Source organism: Phalacrocorax carbo, chromosome 3, assembly GCF_963921805.1.
Source record: "Phalacrocorax carbo chromosome 3, bPhaCar2.1, whole genome shotgun sequence".
Taxonomy (NCBI): domain Eukaryota; kingdom Metazoa; phylum Chordata; class Aves; order Suliformes; family Phalacrocoracidae; genus Phalacrocorax; species Phalacrocorax carbo.
This window is the reverse complement of record NC_087515.1, coordinates 49,023,888-49,050,041: the sequence shown is the minus strand read 5'-3', so window position 1 is coordinate 49,050,041 and position 26,154 is coordinate 49,023,888. Positions and strand designations below refer to the sequence as shown.

Genomic DNA, 26,154 nt, shown 5'->3' with positions numbered 1-26,154 from the left:
ACTGAGTAAATACCATTATGCTGAAGTCCTTTGCATTGTCATCAACAGGAAGAGAGCGCTTTGCTCCAAGGCTTGTTTCAGTGAAGGGTCTGTACTGGAATGTGTTGTATTTACATTTAATATTTGTGCTGTGTCTCCATCCCCCTCTGCGATTTCTGGTGCTTGCTGCTTTCAAGAGGGACAAAAACATATCTGGAGAATGGGCCCATCCAGGGACACATGTTCAAGCCCAGTTCTGAGCCTTATACTTTCCCTTCAGGCTTTTTACCTGCTACTGCTAGGGAAGAGCAAAGGTGCAGCCAAACACCAGATTCTTGCTTTCCGATATTGAGCTCCTCTCTCGATGAGTGGTTTATTAGTTTGTGCTCAGGCTTGACCCTGTGTAAGAGATACATACCTGACTGTAGGAAGCTAACATATGGGATATTTTAACTGTCCATATTTACATCATCTTCATTAAGACCGTTTGGAAATAATCCGCTTTTTCTACTTGTGAATCTTTATATTTTCCTTCTGAGAATTTTATATCTGGAGGTCAGGGCTCTGGATGACTAAAATTTGTTCTTTCCTACCCAGCTGGCCTCACTGCTGAGAGCACAAGTGGACTCCAGCAATCTGAAAGTCTTGTAACTACGGCCACCACACGGGTCCCAGTTGTGTGCAGAATCCAAACTAACTGAGGCCACCAAGGAACAGCTTCCCTCTGGATGCAGTGGCCTGTTTCACCACTTGGCAAATATTAGATTTTGAAAATGTTTAGCTTTCAATTGTTTCACTATGAGTTCATGCCAAAAGGCCAGGTGTGGCTTCGTTGTATTTGCTAAAGGTCTGGCTCTGGTGTGGGAGGATCGCCTATGAGGCAAGGCCTGAGGTCAAACTGTCCTCTTGCATTCCTCATACGGGCCGTGCTGCTTTACAGTTGGCTCTGGGACGATGTGGCTAATGCTAACAGAGAGGTGATGTGCGGGTTGCTTAGTGTTATGGCACAGCCATACTTGTGGTTTTATCCCTTACGGGTACATCTCAGCATGCTCCATCTATCCTGTCAGGCACCATCTGTTTACTCATCCTTCTATCCATTGCGATTGTCCTTGTGACAGCATCATATTGACCAACTTGGGGCAGGCAAAATGGCCCCAGGCCCTTCCTCCTGATGTCACTAACCTCAAAGCAGGTAAGATTAGAGTCCAAATTGCTATACAGGAGGTAAGATTGCTGAGTCTTGGGAGCAGCCTGGATGTTCCCTTCTGGAAGGTGCCTTTTCACACAATGACACAAAGTGTCCTTCCCTTGTACATCTTCAAGCAAGAATCAGCTAGGGGCTGTGCCGGCTGTGTGCTTGAGGGTTTCTGTAGCCGTCTGTGGTCCTGGTGCCATAGTTATAGGGGCATCTGGGATGTAAATACATGTAAAGATGTATGCCTCATACCAGCAAAGGAATCCCTAAAATAGTGAAGGAGAGGGGAACAAAAGCTTGATTTGTGTAAGACTGCTCATAGAGGTATTACTATTAAGGCAGCTTCTGCTGTACTTCTGATACTAACATGCTTAACGTGGTGGTGGCTGTAAGTGCAGGGCAAGCTCAGCAAGCACCGGTGAGCGCTGGCAGCCCTAAGCCACTGGTGCCCCAGCTAGAGCCGATCCTGCATTGATCTTACGGGCTGCTCCAATCCTCTCTTCACTCCCTCCAGGCTGCTCCAGGCCTTTATCTCAGCGCCTTCGCAGCCAGCTCTGATCTGTGTTCCCTCAGCACCTGCCTGCTCCTCTGAGCCCCTGCCTTGCCGCCCCACACAGCTGCCAGTGCTGCTGCTGCTCATCTCTCCCCCACCACTGTGAGCCTCTGCAGCTTGGCTCTCCTGCCTCCCTGCCAGGTGCTACCTCTAACCTCACTGAGCACCCTCAGGGCCCCTTCTCTCATCTTTTACCTTTTCTTCCTTTGTGCTCCTGCTTCCCCAGATGAGCCCTGTCCTGCTCCCCCAGGAGTGACAACCGTGACTGGCATCTCTGTCAACACCACTGCTCCTCCACCCCAACTGCCGGTCGGGCAGGATTCAGCCATCACATTTCACTGGATTGCAGAGGTGCTTATGCTGACCTCGGTCTTTCCTCAGGAGACCTCACCCACTTTCATAGCATAACCCGTCCCATCAATCAGTGTATCTCTCAGTGCCAACAGGCTGGACAAGGGCTTGGCTGTGTTCCTTGCAACGTTTAATGCCCAGCGCCAAATCGCCAGGACACCGTAGACTATTGGGTTCCACTCAGGCATAATTCCATCATTACCATTGATTTGTTCGCTCACGCTCCCCACAGTGCTTTTAATCAACTCTCCATCTTTGTGCCTTCACACCTTTACGCTTTTCATGATTGGCTCTGCTACCTTCTGCCTCTGCAATGAAATAGTACCATAGAAATCCTCCTGCCTCTTACATACATTAACAATTCCATTTCTTCTCTCTCTGGTCCAGTGAAGGGATCTCCCTCTCCCACAAAGGCACCACTGTCTCTGCAAAGCACTCTGGTAAGCACACAGGGAATAGCTTTTATTCATTATTCCTCAAAGTCCAGTACAAAGGGTTATAATGAGTTACTGGCTGCTTTGGTTTACTCTACCTTCAAAGGCTTTTTTATGGTTTAAAAGTGAAGGGAAATGCTGACATTAATTTTGGCTGTCTTTCCATAGCATTGTACAGAGAAGATAAAACTAACATGCAGGTAAAGGGATAAGTAACTCACTAGCCAAAAAAAAAAAAAAAAAAAAAAGTAGCAAATAGGGTCATCATCACATTCATTTCATGAAAGTAGTGTGGTGTTCAAGAGAACTCATTAGCCTTTTTGTCCTGCATTATCACCATCATTTATCAGCAGCTGAATCACATGTCACAACTACTATCCTTTCTGGCATCCGGTGTGGGACCCACGGACTCCCAGAGAATGCTGAGTTTCGACGCCAGGGTTGTGCTGCATGATGCACTAGGCACTGTATTAATTGTGGCAGACAGAATTTTTTCCAATATACTTCTAAAGGGACACTCAATAAAGCAATGCAGTGTGATTTACCAACTCAAAGAAGCATGGACAAATAAAACCACATTATAGGCCTGTCCTTCTTTCCCCTAAACCTTTGTTAGTTTGTTAGCACTTAAAGTATTGCAAGTTGTTTGAAAACAAAACAAACCCAAACCCACAAGTGAAAAAACCAAACATTCAGCTAATCAGTCCACACAAACATGCAGGCTACTTTCAGTGAAACACTTCATTTTAGTTATGTCTCAAGTGATGGTGACCTGTTAAATCCTTAAAGAACTCCACTGCTTCTTTAAGCTGTGACTCTGATCACTTTTGTGGACACATACACGCTTCTCCACTGCAAAGCAGAGTTTGGGGAGTAGTTTTAGAAATCAGCTAGGAGCTCCTCTAGGAACCCAGTTCCTTTAATTATCAGGTGATAATTGTCCATGTCTTGCATCAACACAAAAATAAGTGGGAAGGGAGAAAACTGCAGCATTGTTCAAGCAGCTGAAGTTGCAATTATCCGTTCAAGCCAGCACTTTAAGGAAATATCTCATGTACAAAAGTGGTGCACATCCGCCATCACATCTAAGAGAAGGGGAAACACTGAGTTTAAGAGCAGGACATGTGGAGGCTGATCCTGACCCTCTAGACTTGGGCAAGTCGGTTAACCCTGTGACTCAAATGCTGGGAGCAACAGCATTTGCTTACCGCACAGGCAGGTTGTGAGGATTAATTAATATTTGCAAAGTGCTTTGAAAATGAAAAGTAGCATGTTAAGTACTATAAAGTATTATTAATAGTGATAACAAACTGATAATTTTGGAGTATATGTGTCTGTTCTTAACCTTTTTTAGCAAGACCTTTCATTGCAAACAGCTGAACAAGTAACGCCACTAGAGCCAGAGTGCCTGATCCCCTGTTTTCCAAAGCACTGGGGTTATGCTGATTGAGCAAGCCACTAAGTAAGTACAAAACACATTCCATTTCACCATTAAAGTAAGCTATGCTATATTTTAAAACACGGTGTGAGACAGTATACTTTTAATGTACTGAGCTAATATGCCTGGGATGATTCTAACTGTTAAATGTGTTTGAGTGGAGCTAAACAGCTTTGGAAAATTCCAGCTCTTTGGGTTTGGAGCATGTGCTTTACTTTCTATCAGCTCTGAATGCATCCCCAAGTTTTCTGTGTTACCCATGTGTCATTTTGATGGCTGCTAGCAGCAGCTTCCCACTTGCTGGTTCGTGTCTCGCTCACCCGGCCATGCCACAGTGGCTTGCATGGTCACACACCACGCAAACACTTGCTGTAAGAGGTTCACCAAACTTTGAGCCTCTTGTTGAAGTGTACATTGTCTGCACTGAACAGGGAGAAGTGCTTTGATTCTTAGCAATCTCCCTCTGTGCAGCCACATGAGGGAAGGTTGAGGGCAAGAAGTAGTGATGTGTAGAGTATAGGACTGGACGTTGCCAGTAATGGCTCCTACTGTTACCCGTTTGGATTTTATGCCATGAAAACCAGGCACTGGTATCAGTGGCAGTCAAGAGTTAGTCTGTCAACATATTCAATTTGAAACAAGAAACAGTTTCAGGTTTGTATGGCCCAGGTCTTTAAGGCCAGTTTTCTGGCACGATGAAAAATGGTTTTCCTCTAAAAACTTTGAGATCTAAGAATTTTGGCTGGAGTGTAAACAGTAGGACTCTCATGAAGAGTAAAATTTATTTCTTAGCTTGATAGGGTCAAGTAACTCTAACTGGGATTAGCTAATGTTTCACAGAACCTGATGTTTTTGTGGCTAGGGAATCCCTTGAGGAAGGAAGATATCCATGTTTGATGAAAAGCTCCTAATAAAATTAGATACTGCTTCTGAGCTTATCAAAGGAAAATGGAAAGTAATGAAAATTAAAAGTGCAGCTCTGAAACCTTGTAAAATCCTGACAAGATAGTGATCTGGAATTTGCTGTCCATTTTTTTTCCCCTTTTTCTGTCCCATCTCCCCATGCACACACAATCCTGCACGGACAACTGCTGCTTCTTTCTCCCGTCAGATGACCTTACTTGTGCCCCCATCATAATCTCTCTCAGCAGCCCCACCTCTAAACCCCCCACCAAAATGAAACAAAGAAACAAAAAAGAACAGTAATCAGGCTGGGGTAACTTGCCAAATCCCAGACTTTCTCTGATGAGTTATTGCAGAAGAAAAGAATCAGCAGCAAAACAAAGGATAATCTCCAAGATATCAAATAAAGCTGTCCTATTCCCTTAATCTCTTTCCGAATTATTAGTGAAGACCTGGGACATTTCCAAAAAAACAGGACTTCTTTTCTGAAAGGGAAATGGCCTGTGGCTTTGGCAGTTTGTGATCAGAAGGCAAACTTAGGGGCCAGTGTTCTGGCTTCTGCATGAGTAAAATAGGATACTGTAAAAGGAAAGCAGAAATAAGAGGGGGGTGTATTAAAGAAGGGGACAGAACTTTCATCACTGCTAAAAATATAGATCTTTAACTGTTTGCCTCCATCTTTGTGAGCAGTTAAACTTTTCATTCTATGAAAGACTGGAAGTAGGGAAGATTTTCTGATCGTTTGTACTTGAGTCCATTTCCTGTGTTCCTGGACTATTCTTTCTTCATGCAACCTTTATCAGGAAACTTGCTTGCCAGAGACACCAAAAGAAATGCTTTGCATTATCCTTTTCTTTTTTTTGTGGGGCTGTCCCAAGATATCCTCTACCATGCTTGATGTTGGTTTCAAAAAGCAAACTGGCTAGTTGAACAAATGGGGAGGAATACATAATGCCAAAATACAGGTGAGAGTAATGATTTTATTACTGTCTGGTGAAGCACAGAGATACAAAATCTAGCTGTCCAAAATCTGGAATTTGATCACTCTTTTTGGTTCTTTGCTGATGCACCCTGATACCTGAAGCTCCAGCAAGGACACTGCTCAGGTTGTCTTTTTTCTTTCCCCCTCCTTTTTTCCCCCCAGGTTGCTTTAATGTGTAATATTGGCAATAATCACTCTGGTATTGTTGCCTAGGCATTCTTGAAGAGTCAGAAGTGGACTGTAATTGAAGAGTTCATTACCAAGATCAGATGGCTCCTTGATTATAGTGGCAAGGTGAAATATATATCCTCACCAAAAAGCAACTGCTAAACCTTTAGAGAAGTCACCCACTTTTCACTCTTTTTCATTAGGACCCCGACAAGCTTGTCAGCAAAATTAAAGGTATGTCATTCACATCGTGCATGCATTGCAAAGGACTATAAACCTGCCAACCTCTTTGATGAAATAAAAGGGTTTTATTTATGATTCATGTAGGAATATGAGGTTATTTTTATTCTGTCAGTACACTAATAATCAGACAAGAGCTCAGGAAATGAGAAGGCAAACTGACAGGGAAGGTTCTGATAAAGGGGAACCCTCTAGGGTGTTTTGCCCCCTTTGTAATCTCCTTTTTAGTGCGACGTTATAAGCATGGCATAGCATGATCTTGCAACTAGCTTGACTCACAGGAACAAAGAGAGTAACTACCTAGCAGGACTTGAGGTATAATTCCACAAGAGAAAAAAAATACTTCTACCAGAGAGATCTGCATTGCTGCAGTGATGTGAACAGGAACTTCCGACCTGGTCTTCTAAGAGTACAGCGAGTTGTAAAGATGCCCTTCTCTTCTATTTGCTTTCCTACTGGGCAACATAACCAATCTTAACAACAACAACAACAAAAGAGACTGTAAACCTTATACAGAGCCATACTAATTTTTACAGGACCCAAAGCAGGGCATTTTTCCAAGCGCTCCCAATCTAGTTCAACATGAGATACGGCAGCACAGTAAAGGGAGGAAGGGAAAGTGGCTCTCTTTATGGTCCCTGGCCAACGTTTATGCTAGCAGAGTAGCTAGGTAGCAGTCTGCATTTCAAAATGTGTCTTCCTCTAGCTGTTTCAAATGTCTTGGCTGTTTGAAGCTGCTTTTGTTCCGTCCCAGCTCGGCAAAGCTTCTGGAAGTGCGTTTTGTGCTTCTTGGTGTAAGCCCTCATTCATACCACAAGCACAACCATGATTACAGAAACACTCCTTGTGAGTAAAAAGGTATCACTGTATTAGCTGGCTGGCCTTAAGTACAGTAGTTTGCTGAACAGTGGTGTGCTGGCAGGAAAACACAGCCTAGCAAAATATATGCAGGATGAAGTGAAACAAAGTTCACTGGAGGAAGGAAAATAACACTAATCCTTCATTCAATAAGCAGTGAGTTAAGTACATTTTCCATGTTGACGAAATGTAAAAGCACAGGGAAGAAAGCACACATATAAAGGTGGTGTGACTGCCTTCCTCTCTAAAGACAACATATGGGGCATTTCGGTATTAATAATACCAGGAGTTATACCCAAGCGGCTAATATGAAATGCGGCCCCAGTTTAAGGTTCCACTGAGTTTCAGGGTGTTTGAATTCCCTCTAACCAGAGAATCCCCTTGAAGTGAGGGATGGTACTAACATTTTCATCGGTTGTTTAAATCGTTGAACAGACCTGCAGATGATAATAAGCAGTGTTTGAGATGGGATTATATTCACTCTTCAGCACTGTGATCTCTACAATAATTTTCCATATTCAGGTTTGCACCTCACAAAGGTTTGAGAAGTTTGGATTTGGTTACATGAGGCTGATTCTGTAAAGATGAGTCATGATTCAGGTATCAGAGATGTGCTGAGCAGATAAAGCCTGGTTGTTGTACTTAAAGCTAGTCTCTGTGATTGTTTCGGGACAGAGTGACACCATCCAGACTCTTATTGCTTGTCCTGTACCACCCTACTGATGCTAAGATTAGGGGTAATTCGTAAGGCTTGTGATCCTTTTAAAGGAAAATATAAATCACAGAGGACCTTGGATAAATATAGAAGACTGATCGCACTGTAAAACACTACAGTGTTTTTCCTGTTCCTTTTCTTAGCCTCATGGTGATTTCTGGGTAGTCACTTGCTTTCTTTCCCCATGGATAGACATGGAATCAGTCTTTCTTCTGGTTAGTTTGGGTTTTTATTTTGTTTGCTTTCAAACAGCTACAGCAAAAGGATTTATAACAATTTGAAATTCTTGATGGCAAAATCTGCTGTCATTAGCAAAGGAGCTTCAGGACAGAGGCGGAACTTGAAAGTATTTTCAGTGTCTTCTTGAAAATTGGTTAGATGTCAGAGGCTGGAAGCTGTGGGATCCTGCTGTTTGCAGAGCACTTGGTGCTCATCCTTTCTGAGAAGCTAGCCAACTGGCAAGAGTTGACTGGGTTTTTGACTACTGTGTAATATTGAAAGGACACAGAGTAGCCTCAAGGTGTTGCTGTCCCTTTAAAAGCCTCCTTTCTTCTGTTGACTCAGTGATTTACAATAAAGCATAATTTCATTTCTCTCAGCTAATTACAAACTGCTCCCTTCCAAACTCCTGATCTTTTCACACAGCCAAAGGCATTGCTAGCAAATCAGACCCAAGATTTAGGAGGTTGCGATATTGTACCACTATTCCCATAGCAGCTGAGTACTTCTCCTTGTACCTCTCAAGCCTGCCATTGTGCTGGAAAGTAGAGCAGGTAACTACTTCATCAGCCTGAGATTTCATTCTTGTGGAGCACGGAGGTTCATTATACCTACTTTATCAGCAGTAAGGTTTACTGCCGAATCCATGAGAGATATTCATGTGAAACATGAGCAGAGAGAGAGGCATTGCATCTTTTCATTAATAAGCCCTCTTCTGGGATCTGGCATTAGTGAGATTCAGCGGATCATAGAGCACAGGGGTATCATTTTTACATGATTACTCTAAATTCTTAAACCAGAGGCTTAAGAGAGAGGCTTCTCACAAAGGCAGCTGTGGGAATTGTTAAATGATTGGCACAGCACTCACGATGGGCTGAACCACTCTGGGTACCTCCAGTCATAGGGGGTACCAGCAGGCATTTTATTACCTGCCGTCAAGGGAAAAGTGGAAAAGAGAGAGTGTATCAGACAGAGGAAGATGTGCTAACCCTGCAAAATATCTCTGTAGTTCTGTCTCTCCTCTTGAACAAAACTCTTGTCATAATACTGATGCAGGGCTTCCTCATACTGCACAGGCTAAGGTATTCTCTTCCCTTACCATATCTTCTTTGTGTCTAGGCTTATTTTTAACCTGCCTGATCCTACCTTCTCTAGTACGGCTACTAAAATAGCCCCTTTGCAATCTCTGCCCCAAATAATTAATTTTTAACCGAACATAGGGTCATTTAATTCCACCAAACATGATACTTCTGAGATACATTGTCTACACCTGAGAAACTTTCCATGGCTCAGAGGATTGGTACACAACTAGCAAATCTTTCCTAGATTGTAAGGTTGATGACATTAACAACAAAGACAGACATCTGTGGATTCTGGATAATCGATACATTAGCTTCTTGATGTCACTATGTGTTTCTCCTGTGATTTCATGCAATTCCATCCAAAAATACTACCTTGCGTTTCCTCTGTCCTAGCTGTTCAGCCCTGTCCTGCCAGGCTGTGTGCAAACCATAATCAGGAAGTTGATGTGGCTGAAATAAAATCTCTTTTTTTTTTTTTCCTCCTGGTATTAGTTTACAGCTGCATAAGTTCCTCAATCAGTTCCAAAATAGAGATGAACAAATGCTATCCCAGCATGAGAAAAGGGACCCCATAGGAACCAAAGGGACCAGCCTGCTTCTGTCATTGACAGCCAGAAGTGTTGGCTGAGCTGTGGCTACTGGTCCCCATTTAGAAAATGGAGATAATAATAATTCCTTATTTCTTTATTTCTTATGTTAAGGAAAACATCCTTAACATCTGCCACATATATTTGCATTTGTCCATGATGGGTCATCTGTGATCCAGCTCACAGAGCAAGTGTTAAATCTATGCAAACTGCACACAGTTTGGGTAGGTAGATGTGCAAGAAACAAGACACTTATTTCACCAAGAAGCACTTTCAGTGGAAGATCAACTTGAGAAACTGTATAATCAGTGAAAAGCGTGATGCTGAACTGCAAACCACAACCTGTCTGTGAAGCCTTCAGTGTTCTCCTCCTGAATCTATACCTGCCCTGAAGCAACTGCTCTGATAGGCAACAACTGCCAGAATCTTCCCAAGGTATCATTAACTCTGAAATAAGAAGGTGACCACTGCTCTGTTTACATTTCTTTGGTGAGTGTTAGCAGGAAAACCCTTCTGGAACTATTTCCCTGACATGTTGAAGTCCAGTTGCAAAAAACCAGCTTCCCAGTCATCCTGATCCTGATTGCTAATAGCTAGAGATTGTTTTAGGTTCCAAAGTTCAAAAGAAGGTAGAGGAGGCAGAGAAGATGAAGGAGAAGGAGGAGGAGGTAAAGGAGAAGACCACAACAGACCCTTGAAACCTAAGAGCCATATTAGAGATTTCTGAGGTATCCTGCTATAAACTACTTTGAGCCTTGGTGTAAATCCATCCATTTTCAGGTTTTATTTACAACTGACTTTAGGCAGACATGTTCCTCTTTGAGAAGACTTCTTTCAATCTAGCACTAGTCCAAAAAGAAAAAGAAAAACCAGAAAAAGAACCAGGAAGGCGAGGTCATGTCAGGGGCTGAATAATCCAGATCAAACAGCAAAGAACACCCGATTAGAAGCCAACACATTTCTCTTTTCAGTATCTCTGAAATTGTTTGGCAGACTTAATTAGAAACAGGTGCAAGCTATAATATTTATTGCAACAATGCATCATTTTTGTCTGTTTCCAAGGTCATCATTCTAGCCAATAGGAAGCCAGCAACCCACAGGGAGTATAACTTAGTCTATATGGGTAAAATGTGAATTACTTAACCCTTTATCTAACAGAATGAAATACTACATTGCACAAAGCGCAAAGCTTACAAAATAGAAAATCCTGGGAGAAATCTTTCATGATAACATGTTCCAGTGAAGTAAGTTACATCACCAGCTGAGCTAATAGCCAGCCTTAGGTAAAATGGAGTAGGTACAGATAAGGAATGAGAAAACCACTTTTTTTTTTACTACTTCTCTTTCAAAGGCCTGGGTTTATGTAGAATTTGCTGCAGTAGGAGGCCATGATTGCATGTTATCTAGCACCTACTGTACAGTTGGGTCTCATATGCTGCGTTCAGCTAAGCTTTAGTGATACATTTCTTTGGCTGTGTCTGTCTCCAGAGGAATCAGGCTGCAGATGCACCTGTACAGAGGCACCTAGACACTGCCTTTCTGAACTGAGCATGCCAGTGTTTTCAAGTGAGAGAAGCCGAAGAGAGAATATCATCGATCCTTCTTGGCTTTTAAGACAGCAAATTTGGAGAGGCAAGGTCCATGTGCTTCTCTCCATCTGAGGGTAAATGTCCCAAGCATGGTTTCACCTGGTCCCACAGTGATTCTGTTGGTTAACAGCAACAGTGCCCTTGGTTATAAAAAAGCCCCATTTTCAAAGCCAGCACTTAATTCCCTCTTGTGAGTTTTTCTCATAATCTTTGCATGACTTCTTTGTGCTTTTGTGATCATTTGGGAATGAGGATCTTCTTTTAAATTCTATTTTATTCCTTTTAAATGTGAGAAATATAAATATGGAAACAAAGCAGCATACGTTAATAATAGAGATGTGTGAAGTTGTGGGAGTTTTGCCTTTTTGCAAAAGCCGCAACAAGTTGCCAATATTTCTGCAGACGGAAACTATTTTTTCCACCTTCAAATCATCACACAGCATAAAATCTGTGGGTATTTGTGTATCTGTGGCTAGATGGTGACAAGGAAATACAGACTCTCTCTTGAAAATTTACACACCCTGGGTCCTAGCTGGGTTCTTTTAGCACCCACAACTCCCTGAAAGGCACCTCAGCATCTAGTCATCACTGTTCCCCAGATTAGATGTCTGCAATCAATTACTAATGTTCTGTATGATCTTGGGAACCATTCTTAAGACAGTATCATCTGTCAATTAAATTCAGAGGTAAAATAATCCAAGCACATGATATTGATGGATTTGGGATTAAATTCTGAGTGAACATTTAGGGAGAGAAATATCCTGCAGTAATTTTTAAAGAGCTCAACAAAATAAAGGTTATGTTTAGAGAGGACCCCTTTCCCCCCACACACCAAGCAACATCCCAGCACTAAATTCTTGGGAAGTTCAGACCTAGTGGGAAACTTTGCAGATCAGTGTCCTTGCTAATTTGTTCCCTTTAGTGAATTTAATCTCCCACACTTTTTAACTGAACCTGGCTCACAGCTTGCAAATCCTTTTAGTAGTGGGCTGGTGAGTTTGTACATCATCCTGTGCATCACAGGTTTGCTTAGATAATCTGTTTCTTGAAGTATTTGTAAAATCCCCTCACTGTAGATTTTCCCTCCTCTGTCTCTCCACCTCCCCAAAGGTAGAGGGCTCATACGGGCTAGCTCTGAACCTGGGAATCTGTCACGTCATTAGAGTTGAGGCTCTTGCCAACATGTCACAGGTGTGCACAATGAGGAGCATAAGGAAAAAAGGGAGATTGTAATTGTCCAAAGCCTGCTAGGATGGCAGCTGCCATCCCACAGAGCACCTCTGGTGCCAGGGAGACAGTAAAATTATGGGAGGGTAGAGGAGAGCCTCCCTGCACTTGTACAGAAATTTCAAGCAAGTATTTACACAGTCCTTCACAAGGTGCCCAACATGAGTAAATGTGTGGGGATGAGAGTGAGCAAGCAAGGCTTGTTTGAGGGAGCTGAGCAACTTGCAAAAGTAACAAGCACGCTTGGGACTTCTGGAAATGCACTAAGGAGACTTGGAAAAGGGGATGGTGATTCTGGGAGGTTCTGCTCAGTCAGGGTGCTTTGCTTTGTGTCCTGAGTGTGAAGCCATACTCAATTGTATTTTACAGGGAGTCAGGCAGCTCAAGTTACAGGTGAATGGCTGGGTTAGCTGCTTCAGTCTTGGGTCATTTCTGCATTGTACTTGGCTGAATAATACCTTCCCTTTCTTCTTCTTTTTTTTTTTTTTTTTTTCCTCATTGATCAAGCTGCTTTTGAGAAAAGTGATACTTTGCATATCTGGCTAAGTGCTGTTAACAGCCTCTGCCTGTGGTTTGTTAAAATTAAAAAAAAAAAAAAAAAGAAAAAGAAAAAAAAAGAAGTGTGATCTTGCTGGAGAAGTAATTTGCTTCTCTCCAACCAATGATGGCTTGCACTTTATGCAAATTGGTATCTAGGGACAACAAATCCCATTTAATACATATGCATAGTTCATAAAAAAAACGACGTGAGAGAAAGAGAAAAAAGATAAAGCAACGAGTCAGCAAAAGAACAGGTTCCGAGGAAATTTATTGTCCCAAATTGGACATTTGTAACAGATGATGTGAACAAGTGTTAACTTTGTTTTCAGCAGCTCTTCACGTACATTCACTAGACATCACACAGATTATGTTTTAAGGATCTGAACTGTAATAAAAAAAAGTGTCTGTGGGCTTTGGAGTGTTGTGTTCCATATGGTTGGGGAAGTGCGGAGTTATTGCGACAAGCATCTTGTGAAGCTCATTACGCACGGCGGTGTTAGATGCGAATTGCTGCGCATCGCTATAGGGTACGTACATGACATCCCACAGTCAGCAGATAGCAACTGGAAATGAAAGATATGAAGGCACAGAGTACAGCTTCAGGGAACATGTTAGACAAAACATCTGCTAGTATCAGAAAGCTGCATTATCAGATCATTGTGGCCATGAATTTTTTATAAAGACATTTTTTTTTTAAAGCTGCAACTTTGAAAGTGACATTTTGCGAGAAAGTTTTTGATTGAAGTGTGATGTCAGGAGAAAGGCCAGTCTAGTTTATTATCTGTGTAAGAGCCCATATTGGCAGCCTGAATCAACGCCTTTCTTCAAGCAGTTGAGTTGGCCATTCACGTACTACAAGTGCTTTTTCCCTTCTGATCTTGATGGCTGATAAAACCTCAACCCAGATTACAGTTTGTAGCTTTAGTGTGTCCTAGCCTCCTCAGCTAGGAGTTTTCAAAGTTTTATTCCTGAAGGGCTACTTAACGCCATGGCTGGGGGGCTACTGAACAAAATTTACCCAAAATGCAGAACCTTTCTGTTTGGAAGGTGGAACACAATGTGTGCTTCACATGTGCAAAGCACAGAGAGGAAAACTCAGGGCCCCCACCTAATTCCCACTCAAGTGGGACCTGCACAGCCACTGGGTACCTTGTCACCACTGTAATGCTGACAATTGGCTGCTCTGCAAGGATGGCCACAAGTAAAAAGGCTGTCAAACCTTGCTTACAAAAGCTTCGCATGCCCACAGGCTGTACTTTGGGAGAGCTGGTGTAAGCTACAGAAGTCTCAGTGCTTAGAGGGGCCTCCTACCTACTTCACATTCCTGACATTCATAAGAGCAGTGAGATAGCATGAAATGTATGTGCATATTGTAACTATTTACATTAAAACATCCAGGCATTTTCCAGTTTCTCACCTCTCCTGCCCCAGCTGTGAATTTTCCTTCATGTCACTTGCATTAGAGGGTAAGGTGACCTCCCCCTCTGCAGCAACAGGTGCCAATGAAAAACCTGTCTCTTGTTGCTCTGCAGATGTCTGTCTCTCTCGCTCTCCAGTCAACAGTTTCAACGCTGTTCATCCAAAAGTGAGCAAACTAATATCCCGTGCTGATTCACAAATGATTGCCCTGATTGTTTGGCCACCTTCTTCCTAAGGTTTGTGTGTAAGGGAGGGTGGGAGAATGGAGAGACATGTCCGAAAGCATCATGACTTACGAAAGGATTTAGTTGTCAGCAGCAATTTTTTATGTAATGCCGTTCATTAATGTAATGGGGGCTGCAGCGAAAGCCAGAGGCGATTCGCACTTTATCACTGTTACTTAGGGAGCCTGAAAGTAAGTGAGGGATTTTGCTGGCCTGACCTGTTGCTGAATGAGGCAGTTGTCAAGTGAGGGGTATAGCTGCTGAGAGCAGCTGCCGAGAAAAACGGCGCTCCCTGAGATGCCAGCCCACGTAGGCCATGGCTGTAACATCATTTTCCCAACTGCTGCCTTTGAGTAGCATTTAAAAACAGCAGGCCTGGCATATAGGTGGGCCGTGCAGATCAAGGTTTGGCTATGTTGCTTACCTAGACAGGAGCTTCATCAGGAAGGTAATTCAGTGTCCTCACCGTTCCATAAAAATAACCCTAATGGGTTTTTGTGATTGCTTCCTTGGGATGAGATTTTAGAAAATACTTAAAGATAAATGTGATGAAAACAGAAGCAGACCAAAGGTGAGTAGTTTTTTGTTTTGTTTTGTTTTGTTTTAAATCCTGTTTTATTAGAGTTTTGAGGTTTATTATGAACTGAAATTTTTATTTTAAACTTGCTTGTATTGTGGAAAGAAAAAGCTGAACATGGCTCTGCATTTTCCAGGTGGCCTCTCCACCGGACTGGCTCACATCTGTGCATCCAAGCATGAAGCTCCCAAATCCTGGCTTCTTCTGGTTTCGAGGGTGACAAGGAGGAGATCTGTCCTTATCTAAAAACCAGTGATCAAGGACATAGTTATAGTTGCGAAAATGTGAACCAGAGGCTGCTACATTTTTAATGTTCTTTTAAAAGAGTGCAACACTTTTATCTGAAGCTCATGTTCCTTTATTGGCTGCACACCCACACCTCCAGGGAGCCTGAGAAAGCCTTTGCTGGGCTCTGGCACTGCTTAGCTGGGAACTTGCCTGGGCAAGCTCATCCCTCTGGACCAGAGACTTTTTCCTCTGCACCAGCGTCCCAGCATCCTGGTAGGAAACATTGTGTGTTTGGAGTTAGAAGGCTGGCAGTACAGCCCCTCAAAATGAGACATCAATGAAATTTCTTCTTAACTGTTGTTGTTGTATGCAATGACCTAACACTGGACAAAAATGAGTCCTGCAGTCAGTCCTGTCTGTGCAACTGTGTGTACAAAGCAAGCGGAAACATTTAACTACCTCTTTTGGACATGCAGTCAGACACTCTTTTATCTGCAAGCCAATATATCAACATATACTAATTGGTCTGTGCTACTGCAGTAACTATGCTTTTAATTGCAGAGGCTGAAATGTAAGCATATAGTCCACCCCCTCCCTTTTTTTCACCTTAGCTTCTAGTTCGGGTTTACACTCTGCTTTGAAAGATTTCCTTAGCTATTCTTCAACTTTTCTTTGTCTGTGTGTGCTCTCCCTGGTAGCAAAAATATTTCTGAATAGGTGAGTATTTCAGTGATGGAATAGATATGATTTTGTATAGGACATGTCTCTGTGTGTGTATACACACACACATGCACATCTATAAATATTTGGTAATATATATATAAATTCTGTCCCATTTACAGATGGTTGTAATATGGGAAGCTTGTAGAGTACAGGCAGTATGTCAAGTGGGCAGAGCAAGCAGAGGGGGCAAAGAGCTGGCATTGCAATGTAGCAAATGAGTATGGAAGAATATATGGACACGCAGCTAACAAGAAGGGAAGGGAAGTGGCCGGAGGGTAAAGAGATATAATGGGTCCCAAATGTGGCAAGCACATATGCTGCCATACAGCAAATGCAAAGTGCCACCACCAGTGACAAGTATATTGCACCTAAGGAAAACAGCTGTGCCAAGTGCCCAAATCCACATTCAGCCTCCTGACCCTGCGTCTCCCTGGTCTGATGTGGATTAAACTGGTCAGGTCTGAGAGCCTCTGTGAGTATGCATTCCACAGAAATAGTGGCTCAGTAAATCCCTGAAATACTTCTCGCACAGCTACCTATTTTGCATTTGCAGTCTTGAATTTGCGAGATTATTTTCTTTTCTTTTAGCTTATTTTACTTACACTGTATCTGTGTAGATCATTGCATGGTTTATTGCAGTTCTGTGTTACAAACCCTCCCACATAACCCTATTATTTGTTAGTAATTTTTCTATTTTGAAGAAACACCCTTTGACACCTGAGCGGGATCGCCTGTTCTTAGGCATAAATATAATAAAGTCCCCTGTGAAGGGCACCCCTCTAACTAGTCCTATCTGCTCTGTATATATAAAATATTAGTAAATCATTCCAAATGTTTAATCATATCCATTTGACTCTGTGAGACCCCGTGTCTGTAGGCTTTCTGTGTTAACTGCCTCTGTAATATCTACATGCTGCTGATTTTTGTTGATCTTGAGGTTTTAAAGCAAACTAAAACTGAGGTTTGCAGTTTGATTTGAATTAATCAGGTCTGATTAGACAGGAACAGATCGGGCTATTCTGGAAATCCCTGAATCTCTCTAATACAATTTCATGTGTTATTCAAAAAGAAATAGTTCATTTCTTAAGTAAGAGTGATATTATTTAATACTAATTTTTTCAGAGTGCTAAATGTTATGGAGGGGGGGCATTATGATGATGTTCAGGGTGTAGGAAAGAAAGCATTTTGTTTTATGAAAATACAGATATTTTAGAATGGAGTCACCTGGTGGTAGATCTCATAAATGTACAGAAAAAGATGCTTCCTAATATTATTAGTTTCAGTTTTTTCTTCACATCACACTGACTGTACATCTAGAAGCTTTGACAGATGGAGTCACAAAAACAAAAGACTGTATTTAGTTTTGTAAACCAATTTAGAGAGGTTGGAATTATGTATGGCAGAGGACAATTACGCAAACTAAACGGTTCTTCAGTTAGTAATGAGATCCATGAATGACAAAGGAGAAAGGATCCTCCTGTCAGCAGGAGGAGGCTCCTGGTTCCCCATGCGTCCTTGTGTGCGTACCAGGGTGCGAGGGGTGCAATGCTGAAGGTTGGGACGGCGGGCAGGGGGCAGCTCTGGTGTTAGCTCTCAACCAAAGCATTCTAGGGGCTCTGCCAATGGCATCGTTTTGGTGGGAAGTCTCCAATGAAAATTTTGCATTCCTAATCAGGTTGACCTCAGACGGTCTCCATCTCGCAGGGCTCTGTTAGAAAGCGGCAAGCAGCAAGTGGACCTGGGCTGCATAAGCACCTGCTGGGCTCTCAACTGTGAGTATGGTGCCAGAGGGATTTTAATCACTACCCACTCTTTCTCTTTTGCTCTTCATTTCCTCACTTGCTGGTTTGCAGCCTGGAAAATAGGTGATGGAGAGATGGGTGCCTACCTATAGAGCCATCGGTTTGGCCTTTTTCATGCAGCTTTTACCCTTCTTTTAAATCCCTGACTGTTGAGTGCCAGAGCAACAAGCCATATGTTAAAGATGTTAAAGAGCAAATACTTTGCAGACTGTACCAGCATGCAGAGTCAGAGGGGAAGCGAGCAATAATGTTGGGAGAAGGGGGAAGAAGTGATTATCTGGTAGTGATTATTCGGGAGGGTAATAATGGGAGGTGCTGTAAGTGACAGGGATTCACTATGGGACGCAAATCACTTAAGGCAAAGCCATTAGGATCAATTTAAAATACCAAAGAGGGAGGCTAAAGTGACAATAGCATATTTTAACTGAAATCACAAATATCATTCTGCAAGGTATGGTTTAAAAGACCAGGCAGAGTTACTTTGTCTGAACAGAGGAAAAAGTTTTCCTTTTTTATTTTTAAAAAATGCCCTTTTTTGTAAAGATCAAAATGGAGCAGAATGTTTTTTTTAAAGTTCTTAAATCCTGTTTATATATTTTTTTCTATTTTAATGTTCTCTTTTCTCTTGATGGCGTATTATAAATGGAATTAACTACATTGCTAATGCTTTTAATCTGATTTTAATAGAGCCTAGGGCTGAAGCATGGAATCAGCATGTGTCCCATTAAAAGAAAAATACAGTTATAGAGACAATAAATAGCATGTCCAGATAAACACATCTATCTATGTGTTAGCTTTATTTATTAAGCTAAGTAGCCTATGTACAGACACTGGGGGCTTTTTTAGAGACTTTTCCAAAGCTGAAATCTATATGATGGGATTGTTGCTGTTTTTGGCAGCAGTGATGTGAACTTGGTAAAAGAGCCTGGCATGGAAAACCACTGAGTTCTGACATATTCCATTTGCTCCAAACTCTTTGATTTCTACTCACAGAATCTGACATATGTTGGGCATTGACCTTGCTCTTTTAAATAAGCTTATTTTAGAAGACCTTTGCAGAATGCTGTCTGTTTGGCTTCGATGTAAGCTGTTAGGGAAATGTAGTACAAACACAGAAGTTGTATGTTTTGAATGCCAGAGATGTTAAGCTGAAGAGCAGTTGGTAAGCTCTATACTTCTGACTGCTTTCTTTGCTCTTAACGAGGAAATGTCGTTAATGAAAGGAAAATGATTTATCCTGCATTTGTCTGAGGATTTTTATTTATTTATTTTCAGCAGGAAGTTCGGGACCAGACTTCTTTTTCAGTCTGAAATATTCTGATTGGGCTCTCAAACGCTCAGTGGAGCAAAAGCAAACATTTTGAAAAGTGAGCAATTGTTTGGGATGTCCCAGGTCTGAAACCGCAGAGAGAGCCAGCGTCCTGATATACTGTAGAATCAGCCCCCTGTAAATGTCTCTGAATACAGGTACTCAAATGCGGGAGTAACTTCTCCAAAGCTTGGCCTCTTCCTTGTGGAACGACACACTGCACTGAGTGCATTTCAGGAAGAGCTGTAACCTTCAGTGTGGAGATTTGCTTTCCATTTGTCATAGGGGAGCAGCTTGTACGAAAGTTCACAGTGAAAGTGCTGCAATCTTGCAAATGCCAGTATGTATCACTATGCAATAAAACAAATTGCGGGGTCCCAATATGGCAAATTAGAGTGAAGGGGATGGGTAGGAAAACTGTCCTTCATTAAGCCTGTACCTGCTGAAGTCAATAGAAAGCTCCTCTCAATTCCAGTAACAGCAAAAGCAGAAAGAAACTTGGAAGCACTTTTGGGATATGTTTGATGTTCCTCTGTTGCTGGTAGACAAACTCCTGCACCCTTTACTTGGGCTTTGAGCTTTGGAGCCTGGCAATTCAATCAGCTGGAGAACGTGTCCCTGGAAAGGGTTGCCAAGGTTAGCCATATCTGAGTAAGTGGCAATAAAATTCTACACATAGGAAAACACATATCAAATTGCCAAAATAAATGTAAATTTGAATTCATAGTCATATGAAGCTCTTCAGAACTAAACCTGGCTCTATATGCAGTGAGGAGATGCATCTGAGCTCTGCCAGTACATTAATAATCATCTTCTATGGCCTGTGGAAAGCTCTGCATACTGGCTTCCTCTCAAAGAGTTTGGCTCAGTTGGCTTCACAAACACGCAGGAAAGGCATGAAGACCTGTCTTTGTTGACACTGGGTTAAGAGGCTGTGAGCATTTTATGTGGAACATTTCCTTGGCTAAAGGAGTTGGGAGCAGATTTTTTTTTACCTCTCTGCAAATTTGTCTCCCTGATTCAGTGGTGGCACTGGGAAGCCCTCCTGTGCTATGAATAACTCATCTCCAGCACAAATACAGGGTTCGTAGTCTGATCCATAAAGTTTTTGGGGGAAGTATGCGAGTGTCATGCCATCGTTGCCTGCAGTGGCGGCTGCTCTATGTAGGATCAGTTGGACCTGTGCCATCAGTCAGCAGGAAGGATGGCACAGCTGCTGCCATCTCCTGTAAAGGGAGCCTGCCCGAAATTGCCATAACCGTCACTCACAAGCTCAGGGCTTTTTGGGGGAAATGGCTTTTATTTTTTGTGAATTCTTCATACAGAAAAGCTTCTTATAAAAATTAAATAATGTAACATATTCTGAGTTCTGGGCAGACAAAAATTGAAAGGGCTGTGGTGTTTGTGGAAGTGGAATGATAGTGACAAGCACCACATGAAGTCCCCAAAGATGGTGTTGGAGGACTCAATCCCCCATAAAATGATGACAGACAGTGATGTAATGGTGTTTTGTGACACAATTTGAGCATAAATGCCACATTCTTTCCCATTAACAACTGACTTCCATTGTACCATGATTTTTTATTTTTTTATATGTATTTTGAGCACACTGAGAACAAAAACTTCCATTGTGATAATGCTGCAGGAAGATTTAAACATTGTGGTGGACTAAGAATTGAAATGCAAATCACACTTGCACACAACCTCCTGCTGGGGCCCAAATTTTTATAGATCAGGTTCTGCAGCCCTGATGAAGAATCAGTGATCTGCCTTTCCTGGGATTCACAAATTAGTTGTGGTCTAAGGTATCATTTCCTACGATATAATTGTAACTTGCCAGATGAAAGTTTGTCACTGAAGACAGTGCCCTGATCTTCCATTATTTTTCCAGCTGCAGTGCCGCTAAGGATCCTTTCACAGACAATGCAAACACACACATCACAGCTCCCCACTCTGCAACATGCTCTTGCTGAATATAAACTTACTGTATATATTGATCCTCGCCCCCTTGCTTTTTTTCTCCCCCAGTGTGCAGGTGGTAAAACACTGGCTGCCATGAACTTCATGTTAAAAAAAGAGAAAGAAGAAAAAGCTGTGGTTTGGAGGCTGCTAGAGCTGCTAGATGGCAAACTGCAAGCTTGTGATGTGGCTGCTGAAATCTCTACAAGGATAATCGGGCATACATGCATTTGTGGATATTTCCATTTGCTAATTGCTCATGAAATTTCAGGTAAGGAGCATCCAATTCAATTTGTTATAATAGGTAATGGCCTGGTTTTGCTTTTCGGGGTGGGTTTTTTATTATTATTTTTATTGCTGTCATTACAAATACATGGCTCTTGGCGTCTGGAAGAACACTTCACAGAAAGGCTGGGGCGGTGCTGTGCGGCAGCTCAGGAAGGTTTTAGCCATGTAGCTGGCAGGTGGTAGCAGTCCATATCTCCCTGATGTGCTGCACTGCAGGGCAGGGTGTGTTCCTGACTGTAAGAGGACAGGTCCCTCTGAACCCTTCTTCATGCCTTCGTCTCTCTGAAATACATTATGGCAGCAGGCAAGGCTGTGCTGAGGAAGATGCTTTGGGTTACTGAGTCCTGCTTGTTGGGGATGGCCTTCCTCTGTGTTGGTGGAGATGCTTCCCCTGCTGAGGTGCTGCGCCTGCTCTCACCACCCCTGCAGCGCAGCATCTGTGAGCAGCCCAGAGTGGGTACCTGATTGCTGGACATAGAAAAGTCAGAGGAGATGGGTCCTGCCCTCCTCTTCTAGAAATGGAGTGCAAACCCATTTTTATAGGGCACTGAATCTATCTGAATGAGAGCAACACTCAGTCTTTAACAGTTTTGAGGTACTGTCTTAAACAGAGAGATGCGTTTGCTTTTCAATGCCCTGAACCACTGAAGCCTCCCAGGAACCATTCTGGTAACCCCTTTCCCTTCCAGCTATTTAGAGGTTCTTGACTACGCAAAAACATGCTGAAAATTATCACCAGCAGTGATCGTAAGCTCAGAGCTGAGTCCTCCCATCTGCATCTGCTTCCCATCCTGCAACTTTAACTAGTTCTACTACTTATTACTAATTAGCTACCAGCTAATACTAATAGCTACCACTGTTGCAACCTTTAAAAGTTACATATACATTGATGAGAATTAGCATTTGTTGACAGCCATGGTGGGAGTTGCCTGTCTATAGCATTTCAGGGGTCCACATTGCTCTAACGTTTGATTGCCTCCTTCAGTAATTATAATGGACACTGAGCAAGATTTTCATAGCCTCCTTTGGCTGTGCAGAGCCACAAGACATACTGAGCTCTGAGAGAAGAGGCCAACAATAATATATTGCCCAATAACAGTCCCTTCTTCTCTGTGCCCCTCCCCCACCCCCCCACCGCCCCCCGGGAGTCACACAGTGCAAAGGGATGGAGCTGGGGGCTCTGCTGCCGCAGGGGAAGGCAGCCGCAGGGTTTCACTGGGACAGTGGCTGAAGGCTGCCCTTGCTCAGGGCAGACTCTCGATTCACCCTCCCAGCAGGGCACTGGCCAGGCTGCTCAAAACGTCACTTTCCACGCTTCGTCATCCTACGTGAAACGCTCTTTCACTACTTTTTTAATATGTAGAGAACAATTTAGTCGTTTTAACTTGAAGCCAATTGCCTTCTTCGTTTGGGAATATGAAGGTAGTTAAAATGCTACAGAAATTCAGCACACCAGCAGTAAAAAATCCTAGTGCCTATTTAAAAAAGGGTGCCTAATCAGAATTAAAGCAGTGGGTTTAAAAAGCGAGGAGAAATATAGGCCCCTTGTAACTCTTGAAGGGAATGTGAGTACCTGACTGGTGTTTCTTCAGGAATACCAATTGCCTGTTTGGAAAAAGAGGTACTGGGGAATGCCCCGGCCTCCCTGGTCAGGTTCCTCTATCCGCTCTGCAGAAAAAGGCATGTGTTATACATCCAGCCTGCGGGCTCTGGCTCAGCTTTGCACTGAAAAGTGAGCTTTTTCCATTTGCTACCACAGAAAGGAAGCTGCTTTCGTCCTTACCCTGAAGAAGATGAGCTATAGGAATACACAAGGAGCTTTTTTTGTAGTCAGGGGGCCAGAGGGGGAAGCAGTGGTCATAAGCAGAGATTGGAAGTTGGCTTGTTAAGTAAATCTCAGGCTGTAGCTGGTTTTAATTTATTTTTTGTTTTATGTGCAGGGAACTAGGCCTTGCAGGCCTGGCTAATATCAAAGCCTGGGGTTTTGTAGATTTTTAATCAAGGTCCACTTTGGGGGGTTCTGCTTTTGCTGGTTGTGGATGTGTAGGGGGGGTTTGTTGTTTTTTCCTTTTTTTTCTTGCTGCTGTGTCTGGATTTCTTTAGTTAAACTTTTCCATTCTTCAGTCTTGAGCCAAGTGAGTGATTTCAAATTACCCAGCACTTTCCAGAGAGGGCTTTTTTGTTGTTTGGTTCTTTTGGTTTGGGATTTAAAAAAAATTTTTTTTTTTAAACAAAAAACTTGCAGTCCAGTTTCTCTGAAAATCACAGATGGCATCTGAAGTCCTACCCCCTGCCTCTCACTAATTTGGCATTCTGAGCACTGTCTAGATCGTTTATTGTTCATTAAATCTGTATGAAAAGAATTTTATATAATTTTTTGTTTGTTTTGTTTTTGGGGTTTTTTTGTCCCTCTGCTGGCAGGAAAAGTAAATCCCAAAGTATTTCAGCAGGTGCTATTAATATGCAAATAATGGAGAGTACACTAGTTCTAATAGACCTCCCAACTACATGGGAGGTGTCGCTGTTGGAGCAAATTAGCTTTCCGTAATTTGCATGCTTTTCACAGTCTCCTGGGATTATATTTTAGATCGGAGACAATAAAAGCATATGCTGTTAGTTTAAAATGTAACTAATTTTAGACTTTGAAACCATTTTAACCTAACTTCTTAGTGGGTTTAAGCTGTTATTTGCAAAGAAACTTTTTGCACAGCTTGTAATTTTCATGGCCTTTCTCTTCCCCCCATTAACTGCTCCATCTCTCTGTTCAGGTTGAAAGTGAAGAAGGGAATCTTCCACGCGGCTGCATCTTGAAAAGGAGGTATTTCTCACAAAACCAAGCCCGGATTGTCCTAGCTTGGTTCTGAGCCTGCATTCAGGCCCTGGTGGGATCTAGATTGAGTTTTCTATGTCAAACTCCTTCCCTTCCCTTTGGCATCTTCCTGAGATGTAAATTCCTCCAAAAAGAATGCTGTGGCCCCTGCTGACCGTTCACACAGGCAGGAAGCTGCTCGTAGCATCGCAAAATCTTCTTTGTCAACCCACCAAAGCAGAGACACTAAGCTGATGTGGCACAGATGCCCAGTGTGCTTGTCTAGCCCACACTTAAAGATGGAGTCTGTTGGAAGAGTCTATCTGGAACAACTGGAGAAAAAAAGCAAGATTTCAGTGCAGGTTCAGTCTGTAGAGTCAAATGTTACTGAACTGTACTGGCGCATTATCAATGGCACTTTCCAAATTGATATTGACAGCAAAAATCATACTGTTGACATCCGTGGTTTGTGACAACTTGAATGATGGGGCCTCAGCTGCTGTGCCTGAGAATTTGTGTCTTTATTTCAGGTGCTGCAGTGATTGCTTCCTGTCCAAACATGCCACGCTGCTCAAAGGGACTGGCCAGGTAGGGTGCATGCAGGGCAGCCACTTGAAACCTGTCCCTTATCTCCCATGTCTGCTTCTGTCCCTCTGTCCTTGGGTCTATGTTGAGCTGGCAGGAAATGGTTCTCCTGGCTTGCAGCACCATCCCGACCTTGGCTGCCCCAATTCCTCCTGCTTCGAAGGACTGCAGCAAGGGGTTTTTTAGAGAAACAGTGGGTTTAGCTGATGCAGATATGCTTCGGCAGCAGACTGCAGTGGCGTCAGCTGAGGGAGTCTGTGAGAGGTAGAGAGGCAGCCGTTTTATTTTGTCTTTCTGCCAGTTGTCCCATTGCCCGGAGTATGTGATTTGTGAGTTTCCTTTGGCACAGTTGCACCATTCTCGTATATCTCTGTGCAGTGTTTCCAGGTCACTTGGTCCGCGGGGTGGTGGCCGTCTTTTATTTCAAGAGGGATAGAGTTCAGGAGTAGGATCAGATGTGTGGAGGAGATGGCAGCCAGGTGGAGATCAAGTTAGCGTTGTCAAATTTATTTCTAGCATGGGAAAGGTGAGTGTTAGCAAAAGAGAGTAAGGCTGAAAGATGTCCTTTAAGATAAGGCCTGGAGAAAACTCTTGGGATGCCACTTTGGCCTTACAGCAATGCACGGTAAGACTCTCATGAATTTTTGGGGACACAACTTTGCCGTCAATATATTTATAAGTATGTTTCATACTCACGTTATATGGAAATGCTTCATTTCCCAATTTAAAAAAAAAAAGGCAGGGCTTGATTGATGCTTGACTTAATAGTATTGTGAGTCGTGATCTTAAAGAACTGTGTTCAGATGTGACCAATGCACTGAACCCTGTGAAAGGGAAAACCCTTCCCAGCGTGAACCCACTGGAGTTAGTGGGATTGCAGCCGATTGTCTTAAAGAGTTCCTTCCCATTCCCGGAGGTGGCCGCACCACTAAACTGTCCATGACACAAATTATTTTCTTTGTCAATAACAGGATCCAGAGATGAAATGAGCACTCTTTAAATGCTGCTCCTGCCACACCAAGCTGGATTTGCTCTGGCGTGTGGTACTGCTCTGTCCTGTGTAGCTGTACGCTTCTACGGGAGAACTTATCTTGGGCCGCATATCTCCGGGACACAGGGCTCTACCCACCCTGGGGACAGTGATGCACAGACATCAATATGATGGATA

At 42.8% G+C, this 26,154-nt stretch overlaps 1 long non-coding RNA gene across 1 annotated transcript in view; it reads left to right on the top strand.

Moving 5' to 3' along the window:
* Positions 1 to 6,184: 6,184 nt before the first annotated feature.
* LOC135312547 (uncharacterized) overlaps positions 6,185 to 26,154 on the top strand; it is a 43,037-nt gene continuing 23,067 nt past the window's right edge. The window contains exons 1-5 of the long non-coding RNA XR_010372127.1: positions 6,185 to 6,240; positions 17,910 to 18,006; positions 21,374 to 21,575; positions 24,361 to 24,410; positions 24,932 to 24,989. This is a non-coding gene — a long non-coding RNA (uncharacterized LOC135312547). The remainder of the gene's footprint in view (positions 6,241 to 17,909; positions 18,007 to 21,373; positions 21,576 to 24,360; positions 24,411 to 24,931; positions 24,990 to 26,154) is intronic.